The 12,251-nt window shown below is 31.9% G+C and overlaps 18 non-coding genes across 18 annotated transcripts; all 18 read right to left on the minus strand.

The window, feature by feature from the left end:
* Positions 1-738: 738 nt before the first annotated feature.
* TRNAV-AAC (transfer RNA valine (anticodon AAC)) lies at positions 739-811 on the minus strand. The gene has a single exon. It is a non-coding gene; the product is annotated as a tRNA-Val (tRNA).
* Positions 812-1,459: 648 nt separating this feature from the next.
* On the minus strand, positions 1,460-1,532 carry TRNAV-AAC (transfer RNA valine (anticodon AAC)). The gene has a single exon. It is a non-coding gene; the product is annotated as a tRNA-Val (tRNA).
* Positions 1,533-1,960: 428 nt separating this feature from the next.
* TRNAV-CAC (transfer RNA valine (anticodon CAC)) lies at positions 1,961-2,033 on the minus strand. The gene has a single exon. It is a non-coding gene; the product is annotated as a tRNA-Val (tRNA).
* An 868-nt stretch (positions 2,034-2,901) lies between these two features.
* Positions 2,902-2,974, minus strand: TRNAV-AAC (transfer RNA valine (anticodon AAC)). The gene has a single exon. It is a non-coding gene; the product is annotated as a tRNA-Val (tRNA).
* A 427-nt stretch (positions 2,975-3,401) lies between these two features.
* TRNAV-CAC (transfer RNA valine (anticodon CAC)) lies at positions 3,402-3,474 on the minus strand. Its single transcript has one exon. It is a non-coding gene; the product is annotated as a tRNA-Val (tRNA).
* Positions 3,475-3,622: 148 nt separating this feature from the next.
* TRNAV-AAC (transfer RNA valine (anticodon AAC)) lies at positions 3,623-3,695 on the minus strand. The gene has a single exon. It is a non-coding gene; the product is annotated as a tRNA-Val (tRNA).
* A 427-nt stretch (positions 3,696-4,122) lies between these two features.
* Positions 4,123-4,195, minus strand: TRNAV-CAC (transfer RNA valine (anticodon CAC)). Its single transcript has one exon. It is a non-coding gene; the product is annotated as a tRNA-Val (tRNA).
* An 868-nt stretch (positions 4,196-5,063) lies between these two features.
* Positions 5,064-5,136, minus strand: TRNAV-AAC (transfer RNA valine (anticodon AAC)). The gene has a single exon. It is a non-coding gene; the product is annotated as a tRNA-Val (tRNA).
* A 648-nt stretch (positions 5,137-5,784) lies between these two features.
* Positions 5,785-5,857, minus strand: TRNAV-AAC (transfer RNA valine (anticodon AAC)). Its single transcript has one exon. It is a non-coding gene; the product is annotated as a tRNA-Val (tRNA).
* Positions 5,858-6,285: 428 nt separating this feature from the next.
* On the minus strand, positions 6,286-6,358 carry TRNAV-CAC (transfer RNA valine (anticodon CAC)). The gene has a single exon. It is a non-coding gene; the product is annotated as a tRNA-Val (tRNA).
* An 868-nt stretch (positions 6,359-7,226) lies between these two features.
* On the minus strand, positions 7,227-7,299 carry TRNAV-AAC (transfer RNA valine (anticodon AAC)). Its single transcript has one exon. It is a non-coding gene; the product is annotated as a tRNA-Val (tRNA).
* Positions 7,300-7,727: 428 nt separating this feature from the next.
* Positions 7,728-7,800, minus strand: TRNAV-CAC (transfer RNA valine (anticodon CAC)). Its single transcript has one exon. It is a non-coding gene; the product is annotated as a tRNA-Val (tRNA).
* An 869-nt stretch (positions 7,801-8,669) lies between these two features.
* Positions 8,670-8,742, minus strand: TRNAV-AAC (transfer RNA valine (anticodon AAC)). The gene has a single exon. It is a non-coding gene; the product is annotated as a tRNA-Val (tRNA).
* A 428-nt stretch (positions 8,743-9,170) lies between these two features.
* Positions 9,171-9,243, minus strand: TRNAV-CAC (transfer RNA valine (anticodon CAC)). Its single transcript has one exon. It is a non-coding gene; the product is annotated as a tRNA-Val (tRNA).
* Positions 9,244-10,111: 868 nt separating this feature from the next.
* TRNAV-AAC (transfer RNA valine (anticodon AAC)) lies at positions 10,112-10,184 on the minus strand. The gene has a single exon. It is a non-coding gene; the product is annotated as a tRNA-Val (tRNA).
* Positions 10,185-10,612: 428 nt separating this feature from the next.
* On the minus strand, positions 10,613-10,685 carry TRNAV-CAC (transfer RNA valine (anticodon CAC)). The gene has a single exon. It is a non-coding gene; the product is annotated as a tRNA-Val (tRNA).
* An 869-nt stretch (positions 10,686-11,554) lies between these two features.
* Positions 11,555-11,627, minus strand: TRNAV-AAC (transfer RNA valine (anticodon AAC)). Its single transcript has one exon. It is a non-coding gene; the product is annotated as a tRNA-Val (tRNA).
* Positions 11,628-12,055: 428 nt separating this feature from the next.
* On the minus strand, positions 12,056-12,128 carry TRNAV-CAC (transfer RNA valine (anticodon CAC)). Its single transcript has one exon. It is a non-coding gene; the product is annotated as a tRNA-Val (tRNA).
* Between the last annotated feature and the right edge of the window lie 123 nt (positions 12,129-12,251).

Here is a 12,251-nt window from a genome sequence, read left to right on the forward strand (position 1 = left end):
ATTCTAAAGATAACAGCACATTTCTGCCCAGTTTCGAACTGGGGACCTTTTGTGTTTTAGGCGAATGTGATAACCACTACAATACAGAAACTGACTTTTGAAGATCTCATCACTATGGAGTCGGGAAGTACCATTGGCAAACCGTTTTCATAGAATTTTTTTTTCTAAACTTATTTTTCTATTTTCTAATAATTTCTATGCTATTTTGTCCACTTTGCATTTCAAGAGGACACATTCACTTATTAATAGTTCTGATCATTGTATTTAATAAAAAAATCTATTTTTAATATATTTCTGACCAATTTTGAAGGGGAACCTTATGCATATTGGCTAAATGTGAATAATACTACACTACAGGTACTTCATGAATGCAACACCATCCAATATGCATGGTAGAAGGGAAATTGACTTTTGATATTCTGCAATATGATTTTTTGCTTGCTTTTTCATTGAGCAATGCAACAGTATATAGTTATCAAAATATAAATTATTGAATTCAAAGCGTTTATGTAACAAAATATGTTTTTGCCAATTTTGAACTGGGGACCTTTCACGTGTGAGGCAAACATGAAATCACTACACTACAGATACTACATGAAAAATTTGCGACCATCACCCAATAAAAAATGATCTTTGACATTCAGTATGGCATGCTAAAATAAACTTTTTATCTGATTGTATTTTTATTGAGCATTTTACCCAAAAATTCATTGTTTTAAAATTCTAAAGCTAAAAGATTGTTTCTGCCCAGTTTCAAACTGGGGACCTTTCGCGTGTTAGGTGAACGTGATAACCACTACACTACAGAAACTGACTCTCGAGAATCCCATCACTATCTAGTCTGGAAGTACAAATGACACATGCTTTTCTTAGAAATATAATTTTTTCTAAACTTTTTTCCTATTTTCTAATAATTTTGACGCTATTTTTCCACTTTGCATTTCAAGAGGACACATTCACTTATTATCAATTCTGATCATTGTATTTACTAAAAAAATATTTTTTAATGTATTTCTGACCAATTTTGAAGGGGGACCTTATGCATATTGGGTAAATGTGAATAACTCTACACTACAGGTACTTCATGAATGCAACACCATCCAATATGCATGGTAGAAGGGAAATTGACTTTTGATATTCTGCAATAAGATTTTTTTGCTTGATTTTTCATTGAGCAATGCAACAGTATATATTTATCAAAATATAAATTATTGAATTCAAAGTGTTTATGTAACAAAATATGTTTTTGCCAATTTCGAACTGGGGACCTTTCATGTGTGAGGCAAACATGAAATCACTACACTACAGATACTACATGAAAAATTTGCGACCATCATCCAATAAAAAATGATCTTTGACATTCAGTATGGCATGCTAAAATAAACTTTTTATCTGATTGTATTTTTATTGAGCATTTTACCCAAAAATTCATTGTTTTAAAATTCTAAAGCTAAAAGATTGTTTCTGCCCAGTTTCAAACTGGGGACCTTTCGCGTGTTAGGCGAACGTGATAACCACTACACTACAGAAACTGACTCTCAAGAATCCCATCACTATCTAGTCTGGAAGTACAAATGACACATGCTTTTCTTAGAAATATAATTTTTTCTAAACTTTTTTCCTATTTTTTAATAATTTTGACGCTATTTTTCCACTTTGCATTTCAGGAGGACACATTCACTTATTATCAATTCTGATCATTGTATTTACTAAAAAAATATTTTTTAATTTATTTCTGACCAATTTTGAAGGGGGACCTTATGCATATTGGGTAAATGTGAATAACTCTACACTACAGGTACTTCATGAATGCAACACCATCCAATATGCATGGTAGAAGGGAAATTGACTTTTGATATTCTGCAATATGATTTTTGCTTGCTTTTTCATTGAGCAATGCAACAGTAGATAGTTATCAAAATATAAATTATTGAATTCAAAGTGTTTAGGTAACAAAATATGTTTCTGCCCAGTTTTGAACTGAGGACCTTTCGCGTGTGAGGCGAACGTGATAACCACTACACTACAGAAACCACATGGAAACAGCATCTCCCGCCATCCAATAATAAATGATCTTTGACATACATTATGGCATTCTGAAATAAACTTTTTATATGATTGCATTTTTATTTGGCATTTCAACCAAAAATCCCTTGTTTTAAAATTCTAAAGATAACAGCACATTTCTGCCCAGTTTCGAACTGGGGACCTTTTGTGTTTTAGGCGAATGTGATAACCACTACAATACAGAAACTGACTTTTGAAGATCTCATCACTATGGAGTCGGGAAGTACCATTGGCAAACCGTTTTCATAGAATTTTTTTTTCTAAACTTATTTTTCTATTTTCTAATAATTTCTATGCTATTTTTTCCACTTTGCATTTCAAGAGGACACATTCACTTATTAATAGTTCTGATCATTGTATTTAATAAAAAAATCTATTTTTAATGTATTTCTGACCAATTTTGAAGGGGAACCTTATGCATATTGGCTAAATGTGAATAATACTACACTACAGGTACTTCATGAATGCAACACCATCCAATATGCATGGTAGAAGGGAAATTGACTTTTGATATTCTGCAATATGATTTTTTGCTTGCTTTTTCATTGAGCAATGCAACAGTATATATTTATCAAAATATAAATTATTGAATTCAAAGCGTTTAGGTAACAAAATATGTTTTTGCCAATTTCGAACTGGGGACCTTTCACGTGTGAGGCAAACATGAAATCACTACACTACAGATACTACATGAAAAATTTGCGACCATCATCCAATAAAAAATGATCTTTGACATTCAGTATGGCATGCTAAAATAAACTTTTTATCTGATTGTATTTTTATTGAGCATTTTACCCAAAAATTCATTGTTTTAAAATTCTAAAGCTAAAAGATTGTTTCTGCCCAGTTTCGAACTGGGGACCTTTCGCGTGTTAGGCGAACGTGATAACCACTACACTACAGAAACTGACTCTCAAGAATCCCATCACTATCTAGTCTGGAAGTTCAAATGACACATGCTTTTCTTAGAAATATAATTTTTTCTAAACTTTTTTCCTATTTTCTAATAATTTTGACGCTATTTTTCCACTTTGCATTTCAAGAGGACACATTCACTTATTATCAATTCTGATCATTGTATTTACTAAAAAATTTTTTTTTATGTATTTCTGACCAATTTTGAAGGGGGACCTTATGCATATTGGGTAAATGTAAATAACTCTACACTACAGGTACTTCATGAATGCAACACCATCCAATATGCATGGTAGAAGGGAAATTGACTTTTGATATTCTGCAATATGATTTTTGCTTGCTTTTTCATTGAGCAATGCAACAGTAGATAGTTATCAAAATATAAATTATTGAATTCAAAGTGTTTAGGTAACAAAACATGTTTCTGCCCAGTTTCGAACTGGGGACCTTTCGCGTGTGAGGCAAACGTGATAACCACTACACTACAGAAACTACATAAAAACAGCATCTCCCGCCATCCAATAAAAAATGATCTTTGACATTCAGTATGGCATGCTAAAATAAACTTTTTATCTGATTGTATTTTTATTGAGCATTTTACCCAAAAATTCATTGTTTTAAAATTCTAAAGCTAAAAGATTGTTTCTGCCCAGTTTCGAACTGGGGACCTTTCGCGTGTTAGGCGCACGTGATAACCACTACACTACAGAAACTGACTCTTGTGGATCCCATCACTATCTAGTCTGGAAGTACAAATGACACATGCTTTTCTTAGAAATATAATTTTTTCTAAACTTTTTTCCTATTTTCTAATAATTTTGACGCTATTTTTCCACTTTGCATTTCAAGAGGACACATTCACTTATTATCAATTCTGATCATTGTATTTACTAAAAAAATTTTTTTTATGTATTTCTGACCAATTTTGAAGGGGGACCTTATGCATATTGGGTAAATGTGAATAACTCTACACTACAGGTACTTCATGAATGTAACACCATCCAATATGCATGGTAGAAGGGAAATTGACTTTTGATATTCTGCAATATGATTTTTGCTTGCTTTTTCATTGAGCAATGCAACAGTAGATAGTTATCAAAATATAAATTATTGAATTCAAAGAGTTTAGGTAACAAAATATGTTTCTGCCCAGTTTCGAACTGGGGATCTTTCGCGTGTGAGGCAAACGTGAAAACCACTACACTACAGAAACTACATGAAAACAGCATCTCCCGCCATCCAATAAAAAATGATCTTTGACATACATTATGGCATTCTGAAATAAACTTTTTATATGATTGCATTTTTATTTGGCATTTCAACCAAAAATCCCTTGTTTTAAAATTCTAAAGATAACAGCACATTTCTGCCCAGTTTCGAACTGGGGACCTTTTGTGTTTTAGGCGAATGTGATAACCACTACAATACAGAAACTGACTTTTGAAGATCTCATCACTATGGAGTCGGGAAGTACCATTGGCAAACCGTTTTCATAGAATTTTTTTTTCTAAACTTATTTTTCTATTTTCTAATAATTTCTATGCTATTTTGTCCACTTTGCATTTCAAGAGGACACATTCACTTATTAATAGTTCTGATCATTGTATTTAATAAAAAAATCTATTTTTAATATATTTCTGACCAATTTTGAAGGGGAACCTTATGCATATTGGCTAAATGTGAATAATACTACACTACAGGTACTTCATGAATGCAACACCATCCAATATGCATGGTAGAAGGGAAATTGACTTTTGATATTCTGCAATATGATTTTTTGCTTGCTTTTTCATTGAGCAATGCAACAGTATATAGTTATCAAAATATAAATTATTGAATTCAAAGCGTTTATGTAACAAAATATGTTTTTGCCAATTTTGAACTGGGGACCTTTCACGTGTGAGGCAAACATGAAATCACTACACTACAGATACTACATGAAAAATTTGCGACCATCACCCAATAAAAAATGATCTTTGACATTCAGTATGGCATGCTAAAATAAACTTTTTATCTGATTGTATTTTTATTGAGCATTTTACCCAAAAATTCATTGTTTTAAAATTCTAAAGCTAAAAGATTGTTTCTGCCCAGTTTCAAACTGGGGACCTTTCGCGTGTTAGGTGAACGTGATAACCACTACACTACAGAAACTGACTCTCGAGAATCCCATCACTATCTAGTCTGGAAGTACAAATGACACATGCTTTTCTTAGAAATATAATTTTTTCTAAACTTTTTTCCTATTTTCTAATAATTTTGACGCTATTTTTCCACTTTGCATTTCAAGAGGACACATTCACTTATTATCAATTCTGATCATTGTATTTACTAAAAAAATATTTTTTAATGTATTTCTGACCAATTTTGAAGGGGGACCTTATGCATATTGGGTAAATGTGAATAACTCTACACTACAGGTACTTCATGAATGCAACACCATCCAATATGCATGGTAGAAGGGAAATTGACTTTTGATATTCTGCAATAAGATTTTTTTGCTTGATTTTTCATTGAGCAATGCAACAGTATATATTTATCAAAATATAAATTATTGAATTCAAAGTGTTTATGTAACAAAATATGTTTTTGCCAATTTCGAACTGGGGACCTTTCATGTGTGAGGCAAACATGAAATCACTACACTACAGATACTACATGAAAAATTTGCGACCATCATCCAATAAAAAATGATCTTTGACATTCAGTATGGCATGCTAAAATAAACTTTTTATCTGATTGTATTTTTATTGAGCATTTTACCCAAAAATTCATTGTTTTAAAATTCTAAAGCTAAAAGATTGTTTCTGCCCAGTTTCAAACTGGGGACCTTTCGCGTGTTAGGCGAACGTGATAACCACTACACTACAGAAACTGACTCTCAAGAATCCCATCACTATCTAGTCTGGAAGTACAAATGACACATGCTTTTCTTAGAAATATAATTTTTTCTAAACTTTTTTCCTATTTTTTAATAATTTTGACGCTATTTTTCCACTTTGCATTTCAGGAGGACACATTCACTTATTATCAATTCTGATCATTGTATTTACTAAAAAAATATTTTTTAATTTATTTCTGACCAATTTTGAAGGGGGACCTTATGCATATTGGGTAAATGTGAATAACTCTACACTACAGGTACTTCATGAATGCAACACCATCCAATATGCATGGTAGAAGGGAAATTGACTTTTGATATTCTGCAATATGATTTTTGCTTGCTTTTTCATTGAGCAATGCAACAGTAGATAGTTATCAAAATATAAATTATTGAATTCAAAGTGTTTAGGTAACAAAATATGTTTCTGCCCAGTTTTGAACTGAGGACCTTTCGCGTGTGAGGCGAACGTGATAACCACTACACTACAGAAACCACATGGAAACAGCATCTCCCGCCATCCAATAATAAATGATCTTTGACATACATTATGGCATTCTGAAATAAACTTTTTATATGATTGCATTTTTATTTGGCATTTCAACCAAAAATCCCTTGTTTTAAAATTCTAAAGATAACAGCACATTTCTGCCCAGTTTCGAACTGGGGACCTTTTGTGTTTTAGGCGAATGTGATAACCACTACAATACAGAAACTGACTTTTGAAGATCTCATCACTATGGAGTCGGGAAGTACCATTGGCAAACCGTTTTCATAGAATTTTTTTTTCTAAACTTATTTTTCTATTTTCTAATAATTTCTATGCTATTTTTTCCACTTTGCATTTCAAGAGGACACATTCACTTATTAATAGTTCTGATCATTGTATTTAATAAAAAAATCTATTTTTAATGTATTTCTGACCAATTTTGAAGGGGAACCTTATGCATATTGGCTAAATGTGAATAATACTACACTACAGGTACTTCATGAATGCAACACCATCCAATATGCATGGTAGAAGGGAAATTGACTTTTGATATTCTGCAATATGATTTTTTGCTTGCTTTTTCATTGAGCAATGCAACAGTATATATTTATCAAAATATAAATTATTGAATTCAAAGCGTTTAGGTAACAAAATATGTTTTTGCCAATTTCGAACTGGGGACCTTTCACGTGTGAGGCAAACATGAAATCACTACACTACAGATACTACATGAAAAATTTGCGACCATCATCCAATAAAAAATGATCTTTGACATTCAGTATGGCATGCTAAAATAAACTTTTTATCTGATTGTATTTTTATTGAGCATTTTACCCAAAAATTCATTGTTTTAAAATTCTAAAGCTAAAAGATTGTTTCTGCCCAGTTTCGAACTGGGGACCTTTCGCGTGTTAGGCGAACGTGATAACCACTACACTACAGAAACTGACTCTCAAGAATCCCATCACTATCTAGTCTGGAAGTTCAAATGACACATGCTTTTCTTAGAAATATAATTTTTTCTAAACTTTTTTCCTATTTTCTAATAATTTTGACGCTATTTTTCCACTTTGCATTTCAGGAGGACACATTCACTTATTATCAATTCTGATCATTGTATTTACTAAAAAAATATTTTTTAATTTATTTCTGACCAATTTTGACAGGGGACCTTATGCATATTGGGTAAATGTGAATAACTCTACACTACAGGTACTTCATGAATGCAACACCATCCAATATGCATGGTAGAAGGGAAATTGACTTTTGATATTCTGCAATATGATTTTTGCTTGCTTTTTCATTGAGCAATGCAACAGTAGATAGTTATCAAAATATAAATTATTGAATTCAAAGTGTTTAGGTAACAAAATATGTTTCTGCCCAGTTTTGAACTGAGGACCTTTCGCGTGTGAGGCGAACGTGATAACCACTACACTACAGAAACCACATGGAAACAGCATCTCCCGCCATCCAATAATAAATGATCTTTGACATACATTATGGCATTCTGAAATAAACTTTTTATATGATTGCATTTTTATTTGGCATTTCAACCAAAAATCCCTTGTTTTAAAATTCTAAAGATAACAGCACATTTCTGCCCAGTTTCGAACTGGGGACCTTTTGTGTTTTAGGTGAATGTGATAACCACTACAATACAGAAACTGACTTTTGAAGATCTCATCACTATGGAGTCGGGAAGTACCATTGGCAAACCGTTTTCATAGAATTTTTTTTTCTAAACTTATTTTTCTATTTTCTAATAATTTCTATGCTATTTTTTCCACTTTGCATTTCAAGAGGACACATTCACTTATTAATAGTTCTGATCATTGTATTTAATAAAAAAATCTATTTTTAATGTATTTCTGACCAATTTTGAAGGGGAACCTTATGCATATTGGCTAAATGTGAATAATACTACACTACAGGTACTTCATGAATGCAACACCATCCAATATGCATGGTAGAAGGGAAATTGACTTTTGATATTCTGCAATAATATTTTTTTGCTTGCTTTTTCATTGAGCAATGCAACAGTATATATTTATCAAAATATAAATTATTGAATTCAAAGTGTTTATGTAACAAAATATGTTTTTGCCAATTTCGAACTGGGGACCTTTCATGTGTGAGGCAAACATGAAATCACTACACTACAGATACTACATGAAAAATTTGCGACCATCATCCAATAAAAAATGATCTTTGACATTCAGTATGGCATGCTAAAATAAACTTTTTATCTGATTGTATTTTTATTGAGCATTTTACCCAAAAATTCATTGTTTTAAAATTCTAAAGCTAAAAGATTGTTTCTGCCCAGTTTCAAACTGGGGACCTTTCGCGTGTTAGGCGAACGTGATAACCACTACACTACAGAAACTGACTCTCAAGAATCCCATCACTATCTAGTCTGGAAGTACAAATGACACATGCTTTTCTTAGAAATATAATTTTTTCTAAACTTTTTTCCTATTTTTTAATAATTTTGACGCTATTTTTCCACTTTGCATTTCAGGAGGACACATTCACTTATTATCAATTCTGATCATTGTATTTACTAAAAAAATATTTTTTAATTTATTTCTGACCAATTTTGAAGGGGGACCTTATGCATATTGGGTAAATGTGAATAACTCTACACTACAGGTACTTCATGAATGCAACACCATCCAATATGCATGGTAGAAGGGAAATTGACTTTTGATATTCTGCAATATGATTTTTGCTTGCTTTTTCATTGAGCAATGCAACAGTAGATAGTTATCAAAATATAAATTATTGAATTCAAAGTGTTTAGGTAACAAAATATGTTTCTGCCCAGTTTTGAACTGAGGACCTTTCGCGTGTGAGGCGAACGTGATAACCACTACACTACAGAAACCACATGGAAACAGCATCTCCCGCCATCCAATAATAAATGATCTTTGACATACATTATGGCATTCTGAAATAAACTTTTTATATGATTGCATTTTTATTTGGCATTTCAACCAAAAATCCCTTGTTTTAAAATTCTAAAGATAACAGCACATTTCTGCCCAGTTTCGAACTGGGGACCTTTTGTGTTTTAGGCGAATGTGATAACCACTACAATACAGAAACTGACTTTTGAAGATCTCATCACTATGGAGTCGGGAAGTACCATTGGCAAACCGTTTTCATAGAATTTTTTTTTCTAAACTTATTTTTCTATTTTCTAATAATTTCTATGCTATTTTTTCCACTTTGCATTTCAAGAGGACACATTCACTTATTAATAGTTCTGATCATTGTATTTAATAAAAAAATCTATTTTTAATGTATTTCTGACCAATTTTGAAGGGGAACCTTATGCATATTGGCTAAATGTGAATAATACTACACTACAGGTACTTCATGAATGCAACACCATCCAATATGCATGGTAGAAGGGAAATTGACTTTTGATATTCTGCAATATGATTTTTTGCTTGCTTTTTCATTGAGCAATGCAACAGTATATATTTATCAAAATATAAATTATTGAATTCAAAGCGTTTAGGTAACAAAATATGTTTTTGCCAATTTCGAACTGGGGACCTTTCACGTGTGAGGCAAACATGAAATCACTACACTACAGATACTACATGAAAAATTTGCGACCATCATCCAATAAAAAATGATCTTTGACATTCAGTATGGCATGCTAAAATAAACTTTTTATCTGATTGTATTTTTATTGAGCATTTTACCCAAAAATTCATTGTTTTAAAATTCTAAAGCTAAAAGATTGTTTCTGCCCAGTTTCGAACTGGGGACCTTTCGCGTGTTAGGCGAACGTGATAACCACTACACTACAGAAACTGACTCTCAAGAATCCCATCACTATCTAGTCTGGAAGTTCAAATGACACATGCTTTTCTTAGAAATATAATTTTTTCTAAACTTTTTTCCTATTTTCTAATAATTTTGACGCTATTTTTCCACTTTGCATTTCAGGAGGACACATTCACTTATTATCAATTCTGATCATTGTATTTACTAAAAAAATATTTTTTAATTTATTTCTGACCAATTTTGACAGGGGACCTTATGCATATTGGGTAAATGTGAATAACTCTACACTACAGGTACTTCATGAATGCAACACCATCCAATATGCATGGTAGAAGGGAAATTGACTTTTGATATTCTGCAATATGATTTTTGCTTGCTTTTTCATTGAGCAATGCAACAGTAGATAGTTATCAAAATATAAATTATTGAATTCAAAGTGTTTAGGTAACAAAATATGTTTCTGCCCAGTTTTGAACTGAGGACCTTTCGCGTGTGAGGCGAACGTGATAACCACTACACTACAGAAACCACATGGAAACAGCATCTCCCGCCATCCAATAATAAATGATCTTTGACATACATTATGGCATTCTGAAATAAACTTTTTATATGATTGCATTTTTATTTGGCATTTCAACCAAAAATCCCTTGTTTTAAAATTCTAAAGATAACAGCACATTTCTGCCCAGTTTCGAACTGGGGACCTTTTGTGTTTTAGGTGAATGTGATAACCACTACAATACAGAAACTGACTTTTGAAGATCTCATCACTATGGAGTCGGGAAGTACCATTGGCAAACCGTTTTCATAGAATTTTTTTTTCTAAACTTATTTTTCTATTTTCTAATAATTTCTATGCTATTTTTTCCACTTTGCATTTCAAGAGGACACATTCACTTATTAATAGTTCTGATCATTGTATTTAATAAAAAAATCTATTTTTAATGTATTTCTGACCAATTTTGAAGGGGAACCTTATGCATATTGGCTAAATGTGAATAATACTACACTACAGGTACTTCATGAATGCAACACCATCCAATATGCATGGTAGAAGGGAAATTGACTTTTGATATTCTGCAATAAGATTTTTTTGCTTGCTTTTTCATTGAGCAATGCAACAGTATATATTTATCAAAATATAAATTATTGAATTCAAAGCGTTTATGTAACAAAATATGTTTTTGCCAATTTCGAACTGGGGACCTTTCATGTGTGAGGCAAACATGAAATCACTACACTACAGATACTACATGAAAAATTTGTGACCATCATCCAATAAAAAATGATCTTTGACATTCAGTATGGCATGCTAAAATAAACTTTTTATCTGATTGTATTTTTATTGAGCATTTTACCCAAAAATTCATTGTTTTAAAATTCTAAAGCTAAAAGATTGTTTCTGCCCAGTTTCGAACTGGGGACCTTTCGCGTGTTAGGCGAACGTGATAACCACTACACTACAGAAACTGACTCTCAAGAATTCCATCACTATCTAGTCTGGAAGTACAAATGACACATGCTTTTCTTAGAAATATAATTTTTTCTAAACTTTTTTCCTATTTTCTAATAATTTTGACGCTATTTTTCCACTTTGCATTTCAGGAGGACACATTCACTTATTATCAATTCTGATCATTGTATTTACTAAAAAAATATTTTTTAATTTATTTCTGACCAATTTTGAAGGGGGACCTTATGCATATTGGGTAAATGTGAATAACTCTACACTACAGGTACTTCATGAATGCAACACCATCCAATATGCATGGTAGAAGGGAAATTGACTTTTGATATTCTGCAATATGATTTTTGCTTGCTTTTTCATTGAGCAATGCAACAGTAGATAGTTATCAAAATATAAATTATTGAATTCAAAGTGTTTAGGTAACAAAATATGTTTCTGCCCAGTTTTGAACTGAGGACCTTTCGCGTGTGAGGCGAACGTGATAACCACTACACTACAGAAACCACATGGAAACAGCATCTCCCGCCATCCAATAATAAATGATCTTTGACATACATTATGGCATTCTGAAATAAACTTTTTATATGATTGCATTTTTATTTGGCATTTCAACCAAAAATCCCTTG

Source organism: Pseudophryne corroboree, chromosome 4 (assembly GCF_028390025.1).
Source record: "Pseudophryne corroboree isolate aPseCor3 chromosome 4, aPseCor3.hap2, whole genome shotgun sequence".
Classification (NCBI taxonomy): domain Eukaryota; kingdom Metazoa; phylum Chordata; class Amphibia; order Anura; family Myobatrachidae; genus Pseudophryne; species Pseudophryne corroboree.